Here is a 22,178-nt window from a genome sequence, read left to right as displayed (position 1 = left end):
CAGTAGTGATGTGATAATAATAGCAAACAAATAGGATTTGTATATAAATTCAGAAGTCAGATGTTTCTGAACCAAGGCAAAGTCATATGAGACCCATGTGGTTTCCCAACTGAGAAGCAGTCGGCCACAGACTGCTGTATTGTGAATCACAACTCTGTCATCTCACTTTTTTGAGCAAGTTGTATAACTTGCTCCTGCCTATATACCTAAAAAGCTCAATAAATAGTTTTGGTAGGTTGACTAAACAAATAAGCAAATTTTTCTAAAAGACTCTTTTTCTTCTTTTGCAAGGTACTCAAGCAGGCAATCATAAAGTGAAATACAGTTGTTTCCAATTGTTACTATTTGTATTATTATTCCCATTACTACTGGTTAGACATTATTGGGACTATGGCTTCTAAATAATATTTGATATGATCAACTATCATCAGGCCTGTCAATTGGATGAGCAATGCTGAGAATGGCTCAATCAAAATTTCTCCTTATAATAGCCAAATGATCACAGCAATAGTAATTTTTTAAATAAAATAAAATAACAAAGATAGAGTGTGAGCTCTTCTGTGAAGGAGTTTAAAATACCTTACTTATCCATATTCTTACAGAATATCTTAACACTGAAACTCTATTATTGCCTGTCTAATATAAAACCAATATGAGTCATATATTAATATATTATTTTTAATATATTACCATAAAATAACAAAAAATTAGCAAACATAATCTGGGATAAAATAAACATTTCTGCAAAAAAAAAAAAGTAAAGGAAAGAAAACAAGGGCTATAATTTCTAGTGACTTTAACTATAGGACGTATGAAAATTTTTCCCGAGAGTGACATTTTAAAATTAAATTTTGTTTATAATTTTTACTTATAAAAGGTAGTAACACTGGAATGAAAAAATATATATACTGTATATTTAAAGTGTATAATCTATGGCATCAGGCGTAAAAATATTGATAATGGAAACACATTAATCTAATTGTAACATATTGTAAAGTAGAACAAAAAATGTCATGTCCCCAACAGATGTTATGAAACAATGACAAGTGGAGTTGAAATAAAAATTTATTGATAAAAATCATTTAGTTTTTTTTTCTGTAATATGATGATATAGCTCAGGGATTGGCAAACTACTGTCCACAAACCAGATCTGGTCCACCAGCTGTTTTGTAAATAAAGTTTTATTGAAACAAAGCTACATTCATTCTTTTACATACGATCTACGGCTGATTTTGTGCTACAGTGTGTCTAAATAGTTATTATAGAGACCATATGGCCTACAAAACTTAAATTATTTATTACTTGGCTCTTTATAGGAAAAGTTTGCTGACCTCCAATATAGAGCGTTGTTACAGATAATCTATTATTACTAACAAAGTGGTTTAAAATGGTATTTCATATGCTTCTTGGTTTCAAATGTATATTTGCAAAATAAATATCATATTACTCTTGGAAGTTTTTCTTTCTTCAAAGCTTCAAATTCCTAACAATGAAGATAAAAGTTCTATTTCGTAATGTTCTCTGACGTTAAAATTTTTTTTTAATTAAATAGGTTTTTAAAGTACCATTTTAATGAAGTATTGGATTTAATTAATTTTATATGTTGGAATTACCACAAGGGACTTCAAACTCTACAATTATTCTTTGTGAAATGAACTTGGCACATTCACGGATCTATGTAAGAAAATGAAATAGGCTGCACATCACTGCTAGTTTTATCCATTCTGCTTATCACCAAGTAAATATTTTTTAAATTTAAGTTATAAAAAAATATTTGTGCAATATATGTGCAATTACCTCTACTTTTACATTTGTTTAAACAGATGTGCACAGGTTTGCACATTTTTTTAGCAAGCCAAAGAAATGCTATGATTAGAATAAGTGTATGATTTTATAAATCCATCTTGATTAGCCTCAAGTTTTTTCCGATTTTCTAAATTAGCAATTCTTAGCTCCTGGCAAGCCATAAACAGTTTTCATTTCACGAATGTCGCTTTCTGCTCTGCTACAGAGGTATCTTTGTAAAGAGCATAATTTCTGATGATACGGAGATTAACACACGTGTAAGAGTCACTCAAGTAGTTATTATTCAATTTAAATCTAACTTCTGCATAATTACATCATAATGTAGCTTCCATTCAGCTGCTTAATATTCTTGATATCATGTAATCTCAAGGTAATCACTAACCTAAGAGCAACCTCTGCTGGCAAACAGAGGCTGAGCTGCAAACATTTTTACCATAGTTTTACAATGTCTTTTGACCATGTCAGATTAAAAAGTATGTTTTGGGGAAGGTTTTAACATTTTTGTTGTATACAGAAGTGTGACAAATTGCACATTTTTAATATAAAATGTGGGTAAGTATAGTATGATTGTTTTAGGACTAAACAAAATTCATAAGATTTTTTTAAAATGCTTGATTCTTGATTCTCAGCTTTGTGGCCTGAGGGTCACTTAGGAAGAACAGTTAAAGATAAGAGCTCAGATTTCACAGGATTTTAATAATATTGAATGAGAGGATGATGTATCAGGAAGTTTACTGTAATAAAATAGGCATGTGTAAGAAAAAAAAATTCATGTTAAAACAAAATTTAAAGGTTCTTGAAGAAAAGAAAGTGCTTGAAGACATAGTTTAACTATTTATTGGGTTGGCCAAAAAGTGCCTTCGGTGTCTAAGTAAAGGTAAAAGGCACATTTTTCATTTTGATCAAGAACTTTATTGAACAACGTATTCACCCTTTTGTTCCACTACTTTCTGCCATTTTTCAGGCAACTTCATAATTCCATCTTCCCAAAACTTTTTATTTTTTTGAACAAAGAACTGTTCCAGGTGCCTTTTTTCCTTTGCTTCCAGGGAATTGATATATTTTCCATTAAGAGAACTTTGTAAAGACCTAAATTATTAGAGATCCGAAGGTACAATGTCTGGTGAATATGGTGGATGAATCAGAACTTCCCAGCCAAGCTGTAACAGATTTTTGCCTAATCATCAAAGAAACATGCTGTCTTGCATTATCCTGATGGAAGATTATGTGTTTTCTGTTGACTAATACTGGACGCTTTTCATCGAGTACTGCTTTCAGTTGGTCTAATTGGGAGCAGTACTTGTTGGAATTAATCATTTTGGTTTTCCAGAAAGAGCTCAAAGTAGAGGACTCCCTTCCAATCCCACCATATACACAACATCACCTTCTTTGGTTGAAGACCAGCCTTTGGTGTGGTTGGTGGTGGTTCATTCGCTTGCCCCACGGTCTCTTCCATTCCACATTATTGTACAGTATCTACTTTTCATTGCCTGTCACAATTTGTTTTAAAAACGGAGCGTTTTCATTATGTTTAAGTAGAGAATCTCATGAGGAAATATGGTCAAGAAGGTTTTTTTTTTTCGCTTAACTTATGTGGAACCCAAACATCAAAGCGATTAACATAGCCAAACTGGTGCAAATGATTTTCAACCCTTGATTTGAATATTTTGAGTATGTCAGCTATCTCCCGCGTGGTATAACGTTGATTGTCCTCAATTAATGTCTCGACTTGATCGCTATCAACGTCAACTGGTCTACCCGACCGTGGAGCATCGTCCAGAGAGAAACCTCCAGCACGAAACTTCGCAAACCACTTTTGACACGTTCGATCAGTCACAGCACCTTCTCCATACACTGCACAAATCTTTTTGTGTGTTTCAGTTGCGTTTTTACCTTTCTTGAAATAATCAAGCATAATATGCCAAAAATGTTGCTTTTTTTCTTCCATCTTCAATATTAAAATGGCTACACAAAAATTCACCGATCTTGATGTATTTTTTTAAATGCACGCTGATACGACAGTTGTCACAGTCAGTCTAATAAAATTATTTTGAATGAAGTTAAAGACAACTAAGTGCTGCTAGAGCCATTGCACAGAAAAAACCAAATGAATCTTTTGGTCAACCCAATATTTTCATTACCCTCCTACTTATAGCCTTTTAAAAAAAAAAAAATAGATTTGTTTATTTATTCTAAAAAAGAAGTTTACTGTAAAATACAAAGTTCTATATAAATAAGTTAATTCTAAATTTTAAGAATGGTTCCAGTACAATGAACCTAATGGATGTGAATACCCTAGTGAATTTTCCTTTCCAGATAAATATTGTAAATGAGAGATCATATAGAAGTAATAGGATAATACTTTTCTTTTAGAAACATATAAAAGAAATGCCATCTAGATATAACTTCCAAAGATTACGTCTACTAAGTACACAATCACTCTTTCTGGGTCTATGTTACAGAACCACATACCAAGTTTGACTATAAAATATGGCTTGTGTGGTAGCAAATAATTGTTCAATAAGTATATATATACCTTGCCCTTTGGGCTGAGTGGCATGAAGGATACATATTATATAAAGGCATGCACATCTAGTACGACAAAATTATGTATACAAAAGTAATACACTTGAACAACAGTGAACAACTCAAACCTGCAAACACTATGTGGACTATACAGTTATACGGCCTATCCATTTTTTGGATAGAATTATTCTGCTATGCTTCATGGAGACATCCTGATACAGCCTTAAAAACAACTAAAATGTTAGGTCTTGCTTTGTTTAATTGTTTAATACAGAGTCCTTTATAAAACAGAACTCTCTACAACTGGCTCTTACTTCTCCCAAGTGTATTTCCGATAGGAATCTGCCATTCACATTTACCTATGCTACTAATTCTTTGCACAGACCTTGGATCTTCTTTCTTAATAATAATATATTTAACATGAATGCCTAGTACAGTGGTTCTCAAAGTGTGGTCAAGGATCTTGGAGGTCCCCAAGACACTTTTATGGGGTTCATGAGCTCAAATCTATTTTTGTAGCACTAAAATGTTGTTTGCCATTTTCACTGTGGAAGATGCAAAAGCAATGGTGGAGAACACTGCTAGTGTCTCAGCACAAACCAGGGCACTGGTACAAAACTGTATCCTTTACCACCACATACACAGTTAAAAAAGAAAAAAAAAAAAGTCAGATTCATTTAAGAATATCCACAGAACAATAAAAATTATTAATTTTATTGAATCACAACCCATGAATATGTCTTTTTTACTCTTCCCTGTGATAAAATGGGAAATTTACATATGCATTTCTGCTGCATACTAATATAAGATGATCATCTCCAGAAAAATCAGATGTGTGATTATTTATGTTGAGTGGTACTAGCTGCTTTTTACATGGAAAGGAATTTTTACTTGAAAGAACAACTGATAGACAAACTACAATTATTCAGATGGTTATTTGGCAGAAATTTTCACAGAAAGGAACAAAGTGAGTTTATACTTCGAGGAAAACAATCATTTATTAATAATAAAATTCAGGATTTCAAGCAAAAATAAGAAGTATAAAAAACTTGCATCTACCATAATAGACTTAAGAGCGTCCCAATAATTAAATAAGAGCTTCCCAATAATGAAAAAAAAAAATCTAATGTAATTGGTGGTGACATTAATGAATGTGATTTTTGGATATTGCATAATGAAATGTGGCAACATTTGGGAGATCAGCATAATTAAGTTAACCAACATTTTTCAAGTGACCAACGCATGATGCTATAAAACTATTCATCAGTAAAAAACCCATTCAAAGTACATGATAGATCAATGGATTTTCATGTAACAGAGCTCTAAAAGTTCACTAATATGATTTCAAATTCCACATTGCAACAGACCTTTAAGAAACTATCATTTGTCAAGATTTGGTGTACTATCAAAAAAATCCACAATTATGAAAAAAGCTTTTAAAAATACTTCTCCATTTTCCAACTACATATCTATGTATGACCAGATTCTCTTCATATGCTTCTACAAGAACAACATATCACCACAGATTGCATACAGAAAAAGATAGGATAATCCATCTCTGTTTCCTTACGGAAAATAGTAGAGACTTTCAAAAATGTAACAATGTAACAAAGCCACTCTTTCAACTAAATTTTTTTGTCTGGAAAATATAGTTACTTTTCCTTAAAAAATGTTATTTATTTAAGCTTGTAAGGGGTATATTGTATTTTTTAATTAATTAATACTTATGTTAAAATTCTAATATGGCAAGTATTGATAGCTATGACCCACATATACATTTCTTAGGATGCACTACAGTTTTTAAGTTTGTAAAAGGGTCCTAAAACCCAAAATTTGAGAACTATTGACCTGATACAGCTAGATACTAGTCTAAGGACTTTGCAGGTATTACTTCATTAATCCTCAAAACAACCATATAAGTAATATTATTTTCATGATTTATCGATGAAATAGAGGTATAAAAATTTCTCAGAGGTCACATAGCTAAAGTGGAATAAAGCCAGGATATGAACACCAGGTCCCATGCTGTTTACTATTATACTACCTCCATGATTTTGGTAATAAAGTTCCTATAAAGAGTTTATCTGATGGTCTGCGTCCTCCATTGAATGGCACTGTATCAAATAGAATAAGTAACAAAACAAAATGCCCGAATTTGACTCCCAACTCTACCATAAATTCCTTGAGGTTCAGTAGCTTAAAAAATGAGCAAAGTAAAAATGTTCATGGTTCTTGTAACAAGCAAATTAAATAACACATATAAAACTTTTATACAAATGTAAAGCATGCTAAAGTTATTACTGTCTTTGCTTTATGTTCCAAATGAAGGCATTTCTCCCCACAAAGCCTTCTTAACTATCATATACCTCTATGTTTGTGGCCTTTCTAAAGAATTATGGCACTTTTAATGCACTCATTTAATAACTCATTTTTCTTTTTACGTGTGTCTCCTATATTCCTACTTAAGTTATAGGATCTACAGCACAGGGAATCTCTTATATTTAAGTGTATCCCCAGCTTCTTACTTACAGCCATCTAGCCAGCAAGCACCCAGTAAATATTTTCTTATGAAATCAGTGATTACATCTATCACTCAGGTTTAAGATTAGTCCACTCCAAACCTTATGAGTCTGACTTAGCTTTTATTTGAGGAAGAGAGCCAGCAATGATATTCTTACTGAGTTAAATAAAAGCCACAGGTAGGAGAAATTTTAGAAAGGTGTTCATCTACCCAGGAACATTAAAGGAGACAAAATGAAAACACAGTTTAAGGGAATAAAAAGAGTATTGATGAGCTATACTTATAATGATGTACTATGAAGATCTATCTATATGTATGTTTTACTGTTTGTACTCTTAAGTCCTTATATGCAGAGGTTGTAAACATTTTGTGTATTGCCTTTGAGATGTTCAAACCTTGATGAGTTGGTTTCTAATGTTCCCAGAGGCATCACAAAAATTCTACAGGTTCCCTGGATACCATAGTGATGACAATAAAGAGTTGAAGAACACACTGAATGAACTGGTTTCTTCACAAACCCTGTATCTCCAATGTCAGCATCTAGTAAACTACAGGTGCTCCCTCTTTTCCATCCAGGGAGAGATGTCTTCCATTCCAATACTCAATTTTTCCCTCCTTCTGATAAATGCCCTGTGGTGTCTACTAACATCACCACCCTCCCTTTCTTGCTAGAGTACTTATACAGTTTGTTTTTAAATACTGCTCAAATTGAGATAAACACACACATTCTTCTTTCTCTTGTGTCCATGTCCTTTTCCTTCTTTCCTTATAGCACAGCAGAACCCAAATTTAACACCCATGATTATCTGATTGTCCCTATAGGCTCACTGTAAGAGTTGTTTATCCCTTAAGCATCCTGTAAACACTTAATGTTTGTGTCTACATTCAAGAACACCACATACTTGTTACACTGTAAAATGTTTGAGTGCATCTTTTTTTAATAGGGCAATTCTTATTATTGTTTCCTAATTACATTCTAAAAAGTTAAAAAACATATATAATTAATTCAAAATAATAACCTTTTTTTTTTTAACTCCACATTCCGTCTTAACTACATCTAAATAACATCAGACCTCCTTCATTGGAACATTTAATTGTTCATCTTCAGTTCACTGATGCATCAGGGTGTTGTTTTTGATAAAGTATCAGCTCACTTACTGTATCAAAATAAAATTATTGTGCAGTAATTTAATGACATAGCTCTTTCCTTTTATGAGCTCAGAAAATATCTCATTAACAGTTTCACAAATTACCACAATAACTTATGCTGACATGTTCATTTATTCTCATTTATGAATAAATCTGGTTGACAAACCTAATGAAATATTACAGGGAATTCCCGGCCTAAGATATGGATCAGGCATAATTAAAGAATCTCAAAATAAGGATTATTTGAGCACAGACACTTTACTATAAAAGTGGAATATTGGGTTCCATTAAATTTTACACTAAAAATGTACTTGTTTGCTGACACTTCTCCATGGTACAATGTGATGTTCTTACTTCCCACTCATCAAGAACCACAGTGACCTCTACCATCTGCCTGATATTTCATGAGAGAAAACAATTCTGTAATGTTGAATTTTTCTTTGTCTTTAGAATATTATTTTGTATTTTTTTGCTTGTTAATTATGCTAGGCCACTCTCAATGATTATTTCTATAAAAGAAAAAAAAATAATATGCAAAATTATTTTGGAGTTGATCCAAGCACATTTTATTTTAAAAAAGTAAAATTATTTAAAATTGCTATGAAGAGACTAATGAACAAAAAGTTATACTTCAATCTTTGAGGTTTTTAAAAATTATCTTAATTGCTTAAGGAAACAAAGTTGAATTTTTAAAATATAATTTGGGATATATATTTTTAATTAATTAAACATCTGTGTAAAAGATATTAATTTAATATTATACAAACACTGATAAAACAGAAATAGTTCCTATCCTTTAAGAGACTATAGTCTAATGCATTTTGAATATATCCATAGAAAGATTTATATTCACAAATTACCCAGTTTGTTTCCTCATCTTTAATGTATCTCTTCCTCTGACATCAAAATTCATTTTAGTCTCTCCTTTACAAATTATTTTAGAATCACAAAAAAAGAGTGTGCATGACTGTCTACAGTAAAATTCTTTTATAGCTTCGGACACATTTTTTTTTAGACACATTTTTTATATTTATGCTGTAAAAACTACATTGTCTGTGATGTGGATCCTACACTGTACTACATACTTATAATAGTGTTTGGCCATTATTGGGTTGAAATATTTAAAGATTATGGACCTAAATCTATTAATCCATTTCTTTTTCATCCACTGCCCTTCATTATACCATTAAAACATTAAATTATTATCATATCAATTACAATTACTATTCATTAAAGAAAAAACATTTACTGAAAAACCTCTATTAATAGCATAGTTCATACAGTTCTTGACTATCTCTCCCATGCTGTCTCTGACTATGCTCCTCCACCTTTCTGTACATATTCTAGTCACAACAGGCCTTCTCTCAATTCCTCAAACCACCAATCTCATTCCTGTTGTTCTGGGCCTCTCCTCTGTCTAGAACTCCCTTCTCCCAAATCTTCTTGGTGCTAACATAGTCTCATCATTCAGTTTCCAGCTTAAGGATTACATCCTCAGGTATGCTTTTCCTGAACAGTTTCTTTAACTGAGACCAAATCTGAACTCTACTTTTATTACATTATTCTATTTTATTTTCTATGACGACTTGAAATGAATGTATTTGTCCAATTATCTGCAGGCTCCTCCTCTGAAAGAAAGAAAGAAAGAAAGATAGAAAGAGAGATAGAGAGAAAGAGAGAGGGAGAAGGGGAGGGAGGGAGGAAGGAAGGAAGGAAGGAAGGATAAAAGCAACATGAAAACATGGTCCTTGTTAGTTTTCTTCATCAGCATTAACTGTATCACCCAACAGTACCTGACTTCTACTATGTCTTAATAAAATATTTATTGAATGAATGAATGAATCATTATATAGTCCTGGCATCTAAAAGCACATTCTTCAATTGTTAAATGTTATAGCAGGCATTTTTTTAACTGCTATAGGAACAGAAAGAAGGAAACAATGTTCTGCTGATGGAAACTTAGAGAAGTTTCACAAATGCATTAAATGTATGAGCTGCACCTGAATAGAGGGATGATTACATAATTTTTCACTCATACCTTTCAGAGTGAAAGGTGGACCACAGGCATAAGCTGGAAAATAGCAGATTGGGGGTGTGTGTGGAAGAAGGCAGAGAAACTAAAAAGGGGGATATTTTGATGTAACATGGTGTCAAATTATCAAGTGCATAGAAAAGAGTATAGATTTTATCCTACAAGCAACAGTTTCTATTAAAGGTAGGGTGTGGCAAGATGACATTTGTGTTTTGAAGATACATCTCAAACATTCAATGTCTTTGTAAAATTCCCTAAGTTTGCATAAGCCCACTTGAGAATGAGAAGAATGTAGCTGGGTAGAAAAGAGGGTAAAGAGCTGAGAAATGAGACAAGGATGTGCTAGTGATATCATCCTTCTGTACAACAAAAACTGGCTACATCCAAGAGTCTCTGGACTGCATGCAGAGCCAAGTAAGTTGAAACAAAGACCTGGAATTTCAGAGTTGGGTGGGAGAGAATGCAAAAAGAAAAGCCTTGGAGTTTCAATAAATGAGATGACACTGAAGACATTTAAAAATAAATAAATAAACAAAATGCAAAAAAAATCTATTTCAATAGAAAATAAGAAAGAGAACCCATGGAAACCCAGACTGTGCTAATCTGTTTTAGACTTTCTCTGACAGCAGTTAAACTGATTGCATGCATTGACATAATAAGTGTTCAATATATTTTTATAGAACAATGAATATATAATTTTATTGGCCATTTCCAATATGGAACAAGACAACAAACAAAAAGCAAAACCAAAAATAAGTCCTCTGCATTTTTACTTAAATTGATGAAACAAGTGTAAATCTGATTTACAGCTTTGTCAATTTCATGTTCTAGTTTAAACATTTTTTACTTAAAATTTCACTAGAATTAGTAAATAAATGCTACTGTCAAGGTAGATTTTCTTGTTAGGATTTAGGATAGCTAAGCAAGATAATAATATAAAAGAAAATATAAAGAGCATGTTGGACTGTGTGCATTAGGTTGGGAAAGCAGGACTCTGTATCATTTCATACCCCCTAAGGAATGCTAGACTCTTTACAGGCTGGATATAAAGTGGTCTTTTCTCCCTCTGTTAAAATGCAGAGTTGTCGTGTTCTGCTCAAACAACTTTGTATAATAACGGCTTTGCGTGTGGAAGTGAAGAATAATTCATCTAACTGAAACTTAAAATGCTATAGATAGGCAGAAAGTAATTATCTATGATACAAACTACCCAGGTTCCTGGGAATAACAACCATATCTTTATGAAAAGTGTTATGAAATTATTCAAGACAATGAACATCATGGGACACCCATTTACATCTGATCTGCACCTCTCAGAGTTCTACGGGATGCATAAATAGGAGTAGAGTAAATACGAGCAGCCAGGTAATCCTATCATATTCAGCAATGGTAAGATCTTCCTGTGTCTAGTTTCACACCTCGGAACTTGAGAAGAATGAAGAGAGTTCAGGATAGAGGAAGAAAAATAATTGAAGGGTTAGAAAATGAGAACTCCAAGAAAGGTAAAAAGTATTTATATTATTTAAAGAGCTGATAGAAAGGTCATTATTAATAGTCTTCAATGAAGAGCTATTCCACAGATTGTGGTGACCAGCTCTTTTTGTTTTTGTTGAAAACATAACAGGCAAAAATGAATTTTAATAGCAAAACAAGGAAAGAAAGAAAGAAGCTTTTGATAATGGAAGAGGCTGTTCAACACTAAATTGGTTCCCAAGGGATATCAGAACATTTAACTGTGGAAAATTTTTAAAAATAGAATTTTAAATATTTGAGGCTTTGAGGTCAAGGGAAGGACAAGATGACTTTTTAAGACAATTTCCATGACTGCAATTCAAAGACTGTATTACAAAAGAAGACAGGATGTCCATTATCTACTAAGATGGATTGTGTAGAATGAGGAAGCAAAAATAAGTACAAAATGCAGACAAACGTGACATCTCTTCTTGAAGTAATTTACCTAATTTGTACAAAGGTTTTCTTCATGTGAGAATGAGGGAAGCACTTTTTCTCTCTATCTGACACACACATACACATGCACAAATATGTAGATATATACACATTTCAAAACAATGAGAAAATAATTGTTCCCCACAATGAGAATTTTTCCTCTCAAGACAAGTTCCTTCCTGATTCATACCAGATGGGATCTCCCACATTATATTAATGCAGAAATAAAAAGCTGCTGACTTAACCCTTTGGTGGCAGTGTGGGAAGGTTTTGGATTGAGAATATAGAACAAGGTTTTTAAACTTTAGTGTGCATAGAAACCACCCACAGGTTTGTTAAAAATGCACAAACATGGCTCAAGCCCTCAGAGATTCTGATTCAGTTGATCGGGGGTGGACCCAGGAATCTGCATTTCCGATAACAGCTCAGGTAATTATGATGCAGTTTTCTGAGGACTGCAATGGCAGCAACAGTGATCTAGAAACTTTGGTTCTGGTTCATGTGTACATTTATTCAATATTTTTTTCTAATAACAGTATATAGTTAAGTTGGAGATTAAGTAATAAAGTCATGGAAAAATCATGTGTAATCAAAATTGTCCTTGAAGCTCCCATAAATCAACCATAAATTAGAGTATGATGTGGTGGGGTATATATCTTGTATAGTAATATAAACACACCCTATGGCTTAAGAAATACTTAGATATATGAAGCCATATTTAACTAAAGGCAATTCTATTTGCCAAAGCACAACTATTCACACCAGACTGACATTAAGATTTAATAATTAATTTCTAACTGTGAATGGGGAATCAGTAGATAATTCTAAAATTAATATGCTTGTCAACAAGGCTTAATGTTAACCCTATATAACTGTATATGTTAATAGTTCCAAATGTGGCTGTGAGGATTAAATGAGATAATAAATGTGGAATTATCTAATACAGTGTTGGGTGCATTGAAGATACTCAGTAAGTTTTTTCTAAATTTGAAATTAGATTTTGCCTAATTTTTACCACAACAGCTTTTTTTCTTTTCTTTGAAAAACTGCAGAGAAGGACTTGGTGACTAGATTCTTGATACTCTAGCTCTGTGTTCCCTAACATAATCTCCCCTCCTCCATTAACTCTTTAATGCAATAAGAGACTGGTCTCATGACATTTTAGGCACAGAGTTAGATGATAAAAGCAGCTGATAAATTAAATGCTCTTTGATGTGACTTGTCTGTATTGCCATTTGGCCATTTTGAGTCTGAGTTTTCTCAGTTAGAGGGTTTGGACCATATGAACTCAAAACATTTTTCTCAGCTTTAAATTTTCATGCTTCTATACAGTTTTTACATTCTTGTGTGTTTTGTTTTCTCCCAGGTTACAAACACCAGCTGACCACTTATAGTACCGTGTCAGGCAATTCATTTCCTCATTCTGAACTGGATAGCAAAAGGTAGTACAAAAAAGTGGTTAAACTCATGATTATGAAAATCATTCACACTTGGATTTAAAACTGGCTCTGACATTTAGTAACTGTGTAAGCATTTATTAAACCTTCCAAAGTTATTTTTCTCAATTTAAATGAGTAAAATATTACATACCCTTCAGTTTTGAAAAAATCAAATACTGTATATAAAGAACTTACCATGATGTGTGGCATAAAGTAAGGACTCACAAAGTGATAGATGTTAGTTTAGCTGTCCTCATACTAAAATGGTCATTATCAACCCTCTTAAACCTGCCTACTATCTAATTTTTGTTTACATAAGAATCAAAAACAAGTCATGAAAAATAAGTGCAAAAGTGGAATGTCAGCAATTCATTAATTAGAATCCTGTTTATACTTAAAAACAAAGCTCATTTAATTAAACAAAAACCTCTCAACTATTAAGATAAATTATGTTTGTATATTACAAATAGTTGAATTGAATATACCACATTTTTCTTATAGAAAGCAGGTTTTAGAGAAGCATTCCTATTCAGTTCATAAGTGATTGTCTCTCTTAAAGTAATTTCATATAAGAAATAAACCTGATAATAGTCTGACCCTGACCTTACATTAGTCCTATTCCTAAGAAAATAAATTTGGTTATTTACATTAATAATAACATGGCTCTGATAGCATAAATTATGATGGAACTCAGAGAATACAAGCCAATGGCTTTCTGAATTTTCTTTTCAGGCCCATCAAGTAGGGACTTTTTTTTTAATTTTGTTTTTTGTTGTTGTTGTTTGTTTGTTTTATTTGGCTGCATCAGGTCTTAGTTGCAGCACATGGGATCTTCACTGTGGCATGTGGGATCTTTTGTTGCTGCATGTGGGCTCTTCGTTGTGGCACACGGGCTTCTCTAGTTGTGGCGCGAGGGCTTAGTTGCCCTGCAGCATGTGGGATCTTACTTCCCTGACCAGGGATCGAACCCGTGTCCCCTGTGGGTTGGAAGGTGGATTCTTAACCACTGGACCACCAGGGAAGTCCCTTTTATTTTTAATTTTGAAGTTTATTACAAAAGAATAAGATTTTCCCCCAAGTATGTAGGACAAAATATTTTTAAAAGTTAGTTTAAGTTTCAAAGATTGCCTTTACAACAAAGAAAATTTGAGAAAATATTTCAGAATTATATTAATAAATTACATAGTTTCTAATGCTTATTTGGCATGAGCAAAGATAAATAAACTCTATTATTCATTCTTATTAAAAAAAGCATTTTCAATTTTCATATATTCTGGTTGCTATACAGTTTTCATGTATGTATATGTGACTTGCCTATTTTCATAGAATTAGCATACATCAGTATCCACTAAATCTAATTTGAGTGCAACTTAATAACTTAAGATTGAGAAAGCAATTCAAGATATTTTAGTGCTCTGGGTTATTTAAAAATCAGTAATCATATAACTAGAAATTTCTACTTAATAGACTCTTAGAGGGCACTGTTCCTAACTTTATTTTTTCATTTTTACTCAGTTCTCTTTTCTTTCCATCAGTATTCTAAACTCATCAATTCCTATAGTGTCGGGAAATCCAGTCCCCAATTCTTCCCATTCCCTCTTTAACATTTCCATCAGGCTTTCTTCAAGGTCTCCTTTCATTCCTACTATAAGCACATTAAAGTGTCCTTCAATTTTAAACAAATCAAAGAGGAAAGAAAAGCTTTTAATTTTCTTTCTCTTCCATTGCTCACTGGTTTTCTAGCAGTGACAAAACCCTTCTGGACATGATATACGTCCATTATTTCCTCACTCCATCAACCCATCTATTACCTTTTCAATACATAAAATCTGGTTGCCTTTCCAGAATCTTCTTTCTCAAAAGTTTCTATTCTTATCACTGGTTTATCTGCCAAAACCACTGCTATTATTTCCTGTTCAATAATCTGCAATTGTCCTATTGCCCACTGCATCAAGTGCAGACTTTTCTGTCTAGCTTTCAAGACTTGCCTGATCTAATTTAACCTATCCTATCAAGGATGAATAAGCAGTTACTCTCTAATACGCACACACAGTTACAGTCAATCCAGTATTTTCACTATCCCCTCTGCACATAACGTTTCTTTCTTAAATTGTCCCTTTCTTAATGGTCTTTATTTCTGGGATACACCTCACCAATTTATATCTAGATTTCCTTCCTGGCCAAGATGATGCACTATCTTCTCAAGGACACCATCTTTTACTCAAGTTCTCACTTAAATTTTATTCTCTTGAATTTACTCAACATTTAGTTGCTTTCTACTTGTTTTAATTTATAGCAATGAACTTTTAACTAATTTTTTTAAACAAAATGGTGGAAATAATGATTTTTACCATTTCTTTAATTCTTTCTTTTATCTACAAGAACCCTGGGCGCCACATGGTGGGAGAGAAAATTTCGTTAGTTCCACAGACTATATGCACTAGAGTCATCATTCATATTGATAAAGATGTAAAGGCAACTCCCAAGATTTTTGAAGAGTGAAGCCCACACTATCATAAAAGTGACCCTATAATCATAGAACATTTCTTTCAATACATGCTTCTTACTTAAAAAATTTTTTTACTGTACTTGGGTCAAAGTCCATTTATAGGTGAAATATTGCTATATAATTACAAATATTCAAATATGTAGGATTTATATGCATACACATGTCTCTATATGTGTTTCTGTCTCAATATCCATGGATCCACTATTTGAAACATAAATAATATACTAAGTTAAAGATCCTTCAACAGTGAATCTTGAGAATTTGTAAATTTTGAGCATAGGTCAGTAGCTACTACAACCTCTGCTCCCAACATAGAGCTATTCATACTATAAAGGGGGCTTGGAGAAAGATTACCCTCAAACTCCTTCTTTGCAGATTGTAGTCATTTCTAACAGGAAAATATAGGTGATCCTCAACTTACCCTTCCTCCCCACCTTATCTCAGGTTCAGAAACATTACTGTGAGCATCTACACGCAATCAGTGATTTAGAAGCAATCAAAAAATGTGTCGAAGTTTGAGGAGCCTTGCACTATAAGAGATTCTAGTGGTCTAAGAGAATTGATGGTTTCCTAGGTAATTTCCTGCCAAAAATTATCTCAAGCATAAAGGGAAATAAAATTCCATTGGTTATAATAATAAATTACCCACACAATTTTAAAGTACTCATCTCTGTAACAAAATATATACATTCTTTCTTTATTTTTTTGGCAACTATTTGGAAATATAAAATACAAGTGTCTCTGGCCTTGGGTTCATTTTCTTAAAACAGAATTTGGCATCCATTTTCACATTTTCTGGTAAAGTAATGTAAATTTGAATTAGCATTTCTAACTCTAATAATATGAGCACATTATATTGATAGTGTTATTAGAATACAGACATGAAAATGTTAGTCTCATTATAACTATTCATAAAGATAATGCATATCATTTTCTAATATTTGAGGGAGTTATCATTTGACATATGCATTTGAATTCAAAGAGATTTATGCCTGTATAAGGATTATATCAGCACTTTTATTATGTTTTGTTCCATTGTATGCATTTTATTGCAGACATTATTTTATGGGTCATAATTCTTTTTGTAATTCATTAACATTTCAAACAAGGAACACGTTGTGACAATTTGTGGGACTCAGTCTATTTCTTTGCAGAAAAAAAAAATTGAGAATGGAGGAAAACTTTCTATCTTTTGTTAATCCAGAAACGTCAAATGAGAGAGAATCCTTAACTTGTTCTTGAAGAGGAAATTCTGCTTCTGGGAGGGTCTGGTTCAGGGATAAATAAGGACATTCCTGCTCTGGAAGGCAGGCTGTTCCCTGTCAGATACAAGTGATACAATGAGAATAAAGAAGGAGATGATTAAAGGGAAAAAAATTTGGCCTGTCATGAGGCTAAAGTAATTCTCAGACCTCCTGCTGTTTAGAGCCTGCATTTGTGCTCTGATGTTGAGCAGCCTTGACTAGTGCTCTCTGTAGGGCTTAGGCAGTTGGGAAAGTAGGAGAGTTAATCTGAGAAAACAGGAATGTAGGGATGTCTCAGAACAGAAAAGGATCTGCCTTCTACACTTGCACAAAAAAGAAAAGATTGCTTTTAAATTAATACAATCTTTTCCATGGCAAGTCTTTCTTTTTTTTTTTCTCCAATTCACAAGGTCCTAATGGCCTATTTTTCCTCCTTTGGCTAGTTGAGTTTTCTCCATTGTTTAGCACATACGAAAACAAAAATAAAAGCAAACTAGGCATTCATGTAGCATTCATCCCTTGAAAATAAATGAGCATCACCTAACAATATGCCTTCTAATGAATTCATCAATTTAGCTTACACTTCTGTTGGAAATTACAACATGTCAGCTACGAAAGATGCCGTTTATTTACAAAGCAAATTGTTTACATTACAAACAGACTTAGAAAGTAAAGCTATTCCACAACTTGGAATCCAATAAAATGAAAGACCCACCACATCTTGGTAGTATGGAAGCAAACTGCAACCAATTGCGTAGAAGCTTTATATTCAAATACAGCTATAGTAAAGTGTCAGACCTTAGCTTCAGGGCACCTTCAAGGTAGTATTTATTAATAATACTAAAAATGACAATAACCTGAATAAATAGCATGCATTTTCTTCCTAGAATCTCAAAGTGCTTCTCCTAAATTATCTCATTTATTCTCATGACACATTTCTGTAAGGAAAAGAAAGTAGATGTTATAGGTAATCTTAGTGTACACTTTACCAGACAACTTCGAGAGGATCCTGTGACATTCTGGCACTGAAACCTGCAGGCTTAAGCCAACTGGCTACATGCCTGATAGTCTGGCAGCAGCTGAGCTCTCTAATGGACATTTTGGGGCTGGGGGAAGGGTTGGCTTTATAGGGAGGGTGGAGTAGGTGATTACCCAAGACAGTGTGCTTGAGGGATGCTTGGAATATATGCTAATATATGGAAGCACCCCTTACAATGCACAATATGTGTTAATATATGAAATCTCACTATTAGTTGGGGTTTGGCAACAATACCCTACTTAAGTGTAAGTACTGCCTTATAGGTTACACATTCACTTAGGAATAGCTATAAAGATCTTAGCATGAATTATTTCACCAATACTTTTATTAATTGTGAGTTTACAATGGAAGAGAGACATCAATTAGATGTGGATAGGGAACATAAATTTAATATTTTCATAAGAATTTCATAATTAGGGTGTCATTTACAATCCTAACATTGTAATAGCTCTGACAGAGAAAGAACAAAAAGAACCAAGGACATTCAGGCATAGACAGTACTCCAGAATTCCAGAGAGGTAGCAGGAAAGCCTAGGAAGGAGTACAAAAGTAAAGGGAAGATTTATCAAAAGGAAAGGTGATGAAGACAAACTGTGATATCTTTCATAATATTGCATATCATTAGAGCTAAAAATGACATGCCCATAACTCTGGGTTTTGTAGATTGTGCCAGACTTTATGCCTCAATACTAAACTACTTACCAAGAGTTATTACAGAGATTTGCTCTTTAATGAGAGAACCACGTATATAAGTAAATTCAGGAGTGTCCAAACAATGCTGACTCACCCTCTGGGTCCAAAAGCAAACTTGTGGAAGTTTGCTAGAATAGAGTGATACTCCTAGAGAATATAGCTTGTGGTACCCACCATCCAAGAGGCATTAGTTTATATATATATATATATATATATATATATATATATATATATAACTAATTATACATATATATGTACAATAAAAAAATAACCAAATGGCTAATCTTAGTCTTATTTAAACTACAAAGGGTCAATATGTGAAAAGTTAAATATATCTAAAACCAAGTCAACCTTTCCAATTAGTACAAGAAGAAATTTCACATTGCTATACCCATTTTACAAATGAGGACAGGACACCTATCCAGGAGAAAGAAGTAACTTGTTTCCTGTCTTTCAGAAGCTAGTTTATTTCTTAGTCCAGTGAATACAATCTGATTTTTTATTTCTTTGCTATTTTTACTGAAAGAGCCTTTCTTCTCATGCTGTCGAGACTTCCTCACACTTAATTTCCCTCAATTCCTTCCCTAATATTCCCTTCTACGATTACTTTTTTTTAATGTCCAAAGAAACTGATATAAATTAAGCCAGAAATCTCTTTAGACAGGCTCTCCAGAGACAAACTGTATTCCCATTTAAAGAGTTCAGTAGAATGATATACCTTTGATGTTCAGTATAGCCTTTCTACCAACCCCATAATAATATGATTAACTTATATGTAGTCATAGGCTTCTCTTCTGCCTCACCTCCTTGTTAGTTATGTCACACAGAGGAAACCATTTAGGATTTCTGAATATAAGTTAGCACACATGATGAAATGGGGAAAATCAGGGTGATATGATGACCGAAGCTTTAAGTTTAAAAAGAAGAGAATGGAACTTAAGTACTACCTACATCATTTAGGAGCTGTTGACCTCAACCAAGTCATTTAAAATCTGTGAACTTCCGTGTATTTTCCCTCTGTAAAACATGCATAATATCTGTTTTGTTTTCACTATGAGACTGTTCTAAGAAAAAGGTATATAAATATATTTGAGAGCATTTTTAAATATAACGCTTTATCAGTGTGAGCTCATCATGTACTAATTACTTTCCTAGGCATTTCCTAGGCTATGAAAATATAGAAAGAATAGAGTACTGGTCTCTGTCCTCCAAGCTCTTACAAACAAGCATCCAAAAAGGAGATTTAGTGAGAAAAATTGCGTTAACAGAAAGCAGTTAAACTGAAAATGTTAACAAATTTATAACTCTTGATTTCAGGGCAAGGTTCAGCTACGGTCATCTTCTTTGGTATATAAAATCTATCACAAAAGTGCATTAATAGTTACCACAAAATCACAAATCCCTGTAGCCTTTGAAAATTACTTTCTCATAACATACTGCTTATATACGTCTGTAGTTCCTGTGCAAAGGCTTTTTTTCCCCTAGTTACATAAAAATCTAAAAGTGATCTTTCTCAATTTGATATCTGGCTGTCAGTTTCTGGGACTCACTGTGCTGGAACACTATCTCAGGCCATCAACAAATACATTTCTAGGTTTTTAGCATTTATCATTCCTGAATCTGTTGGGACCATCTCCTCTACTTGCTTTCAGCCCTTGTGTATTAAACTACTCAAGCATTCATTTATTAGTAGCTAAACCAGGGTTAGTGAAATTCTGCAGATATCATGAGATCAGCATCCATCTAAGCATCTGTGTTGAGTTTTTGCCACAGGGTCTTGCGTTGATTATTAGCTGGGATAAATCCCAAAATACTGTGTTCTCTAAAGAGGACCAGAACATGGCTTTGAACCCATGGTAGATGAGATACAAGAGCTTTAAAAAATTATAATTCATCTGCAGAATGCATGCATTCATTTTTTGGAAAGAAGACCATTCTTAGTTACATTTATTTTTTTAAAGTAAAGCTTTTTTTTTAAAGTAAAGCATAAACTCATTTGCTTCTATAATTTAAATATGCTTGTTTAGTTTGCCTGGCAAATTTTCCTTAAGCTTTTTTGTAATATATTTGCCTCTTATTTTTACAGAAGAAGAAAGTAAGGCTTATAATGAAGTGACTTACCCAAGACTACTCTCCTAGTTAATAAACGTCTGTTTTCTCATGTCTAGTGAACATTGTTTTTTATTGCCAAATACTGCCTTCCTGGGGACATGGATCATTTTTTAAAATTATTTCCAATATTTTTTCCTTTTTAACCTATATTTTTCACTCTCTTTCATGCCAGTAAAGAAAATAAGGATATTTTTGTTGTATATATTCAAGGTATAGAATTCTGCCTAAAGGAATGGTGGAAGGAAATTGAAAATGTGGCATTAATATACAAAAATGTTACTTACAATTTTAATTAAAATCTGTAGAAAACATAGAAATGAGAACTATATTTAGAAAATATTCAAAGAAACTAAGACATCTTTAATGATAATTGATGTTTTTTGAACAAGTACTGTGATATGAACTTTTATTATCTCATTTTAATCTCAAGATAATTCTATGAGTTAGGTCTTATTTTTACCATCCCTTTTTGCAGAAGAGGGCAGTGAGGTGCTACATGGCTTCACAGTTTAAAGGTATATAGCATTTAACATTATGAATATTAAAACATTTATTACAGTGTATTTACACATTTACAAGATTTTATATGCATAGGACATGTATGTTTTATATATGGCAGTTATCACATATTGCTATTATATAACTCTTTGTGTTCAAGTAATCCCTGTTTTTCTATATTTTTAGATCCTTGAGAGAAATAACTGGGTATCTCAGAAGGTACCTAAGTAAGAGCCAGGCACATAATTAGCCTGCAATAAATACTAAAACAAGGGATAAATAAAAAGCAGTGTTGAGGTGAGTGGTAAGTACTCTTCCTTATAGAACTATTGGTGTCCCTATGAATTTTCAGACCCAGGACAAAAACCAATTTTCTTCTTTACCTGCAACTCACTTTTGATAGGCTTAAAAATACTGACTTACAGATTTTTCCATTCAAAAATATGTATTATGTTTGTGTTTAACTTATTACTTGTGCTCACGAGGAAATTGAAGTCAATCTGATTAGCTTTTATCTAAAGTGATTGTCATCTATCTAGCTCAGAGAACAATGACGTAAAGCAGAACAAAAAATACAGAATTAATGAAATTATGAGGAAATATTTTCAATAAATCATTATATTTTATTTATTTTTACAATTCAGTAGTCTGTTACAAAGTTGG

Source organism: Eschrichtius robustus, chromosome 6 (assembly GCF_028021215.1).
Source record: "Eschrichtius robustus isolate mEscRob2 chromosome 6, mEscRob2.pri, whole genome shotgun sequence".
In the NCBI taxonomy this organism is placed as follows: domain Eukaryota; kingdom Metazoa; phylum Chordata; class Mammalia; order Artiodactyla; family Eschrichtiidae; genus Eschrichtius; species Eschrichtius robustus.
This window is presented reverse-complemented; position numbering follows the sequence as displayed.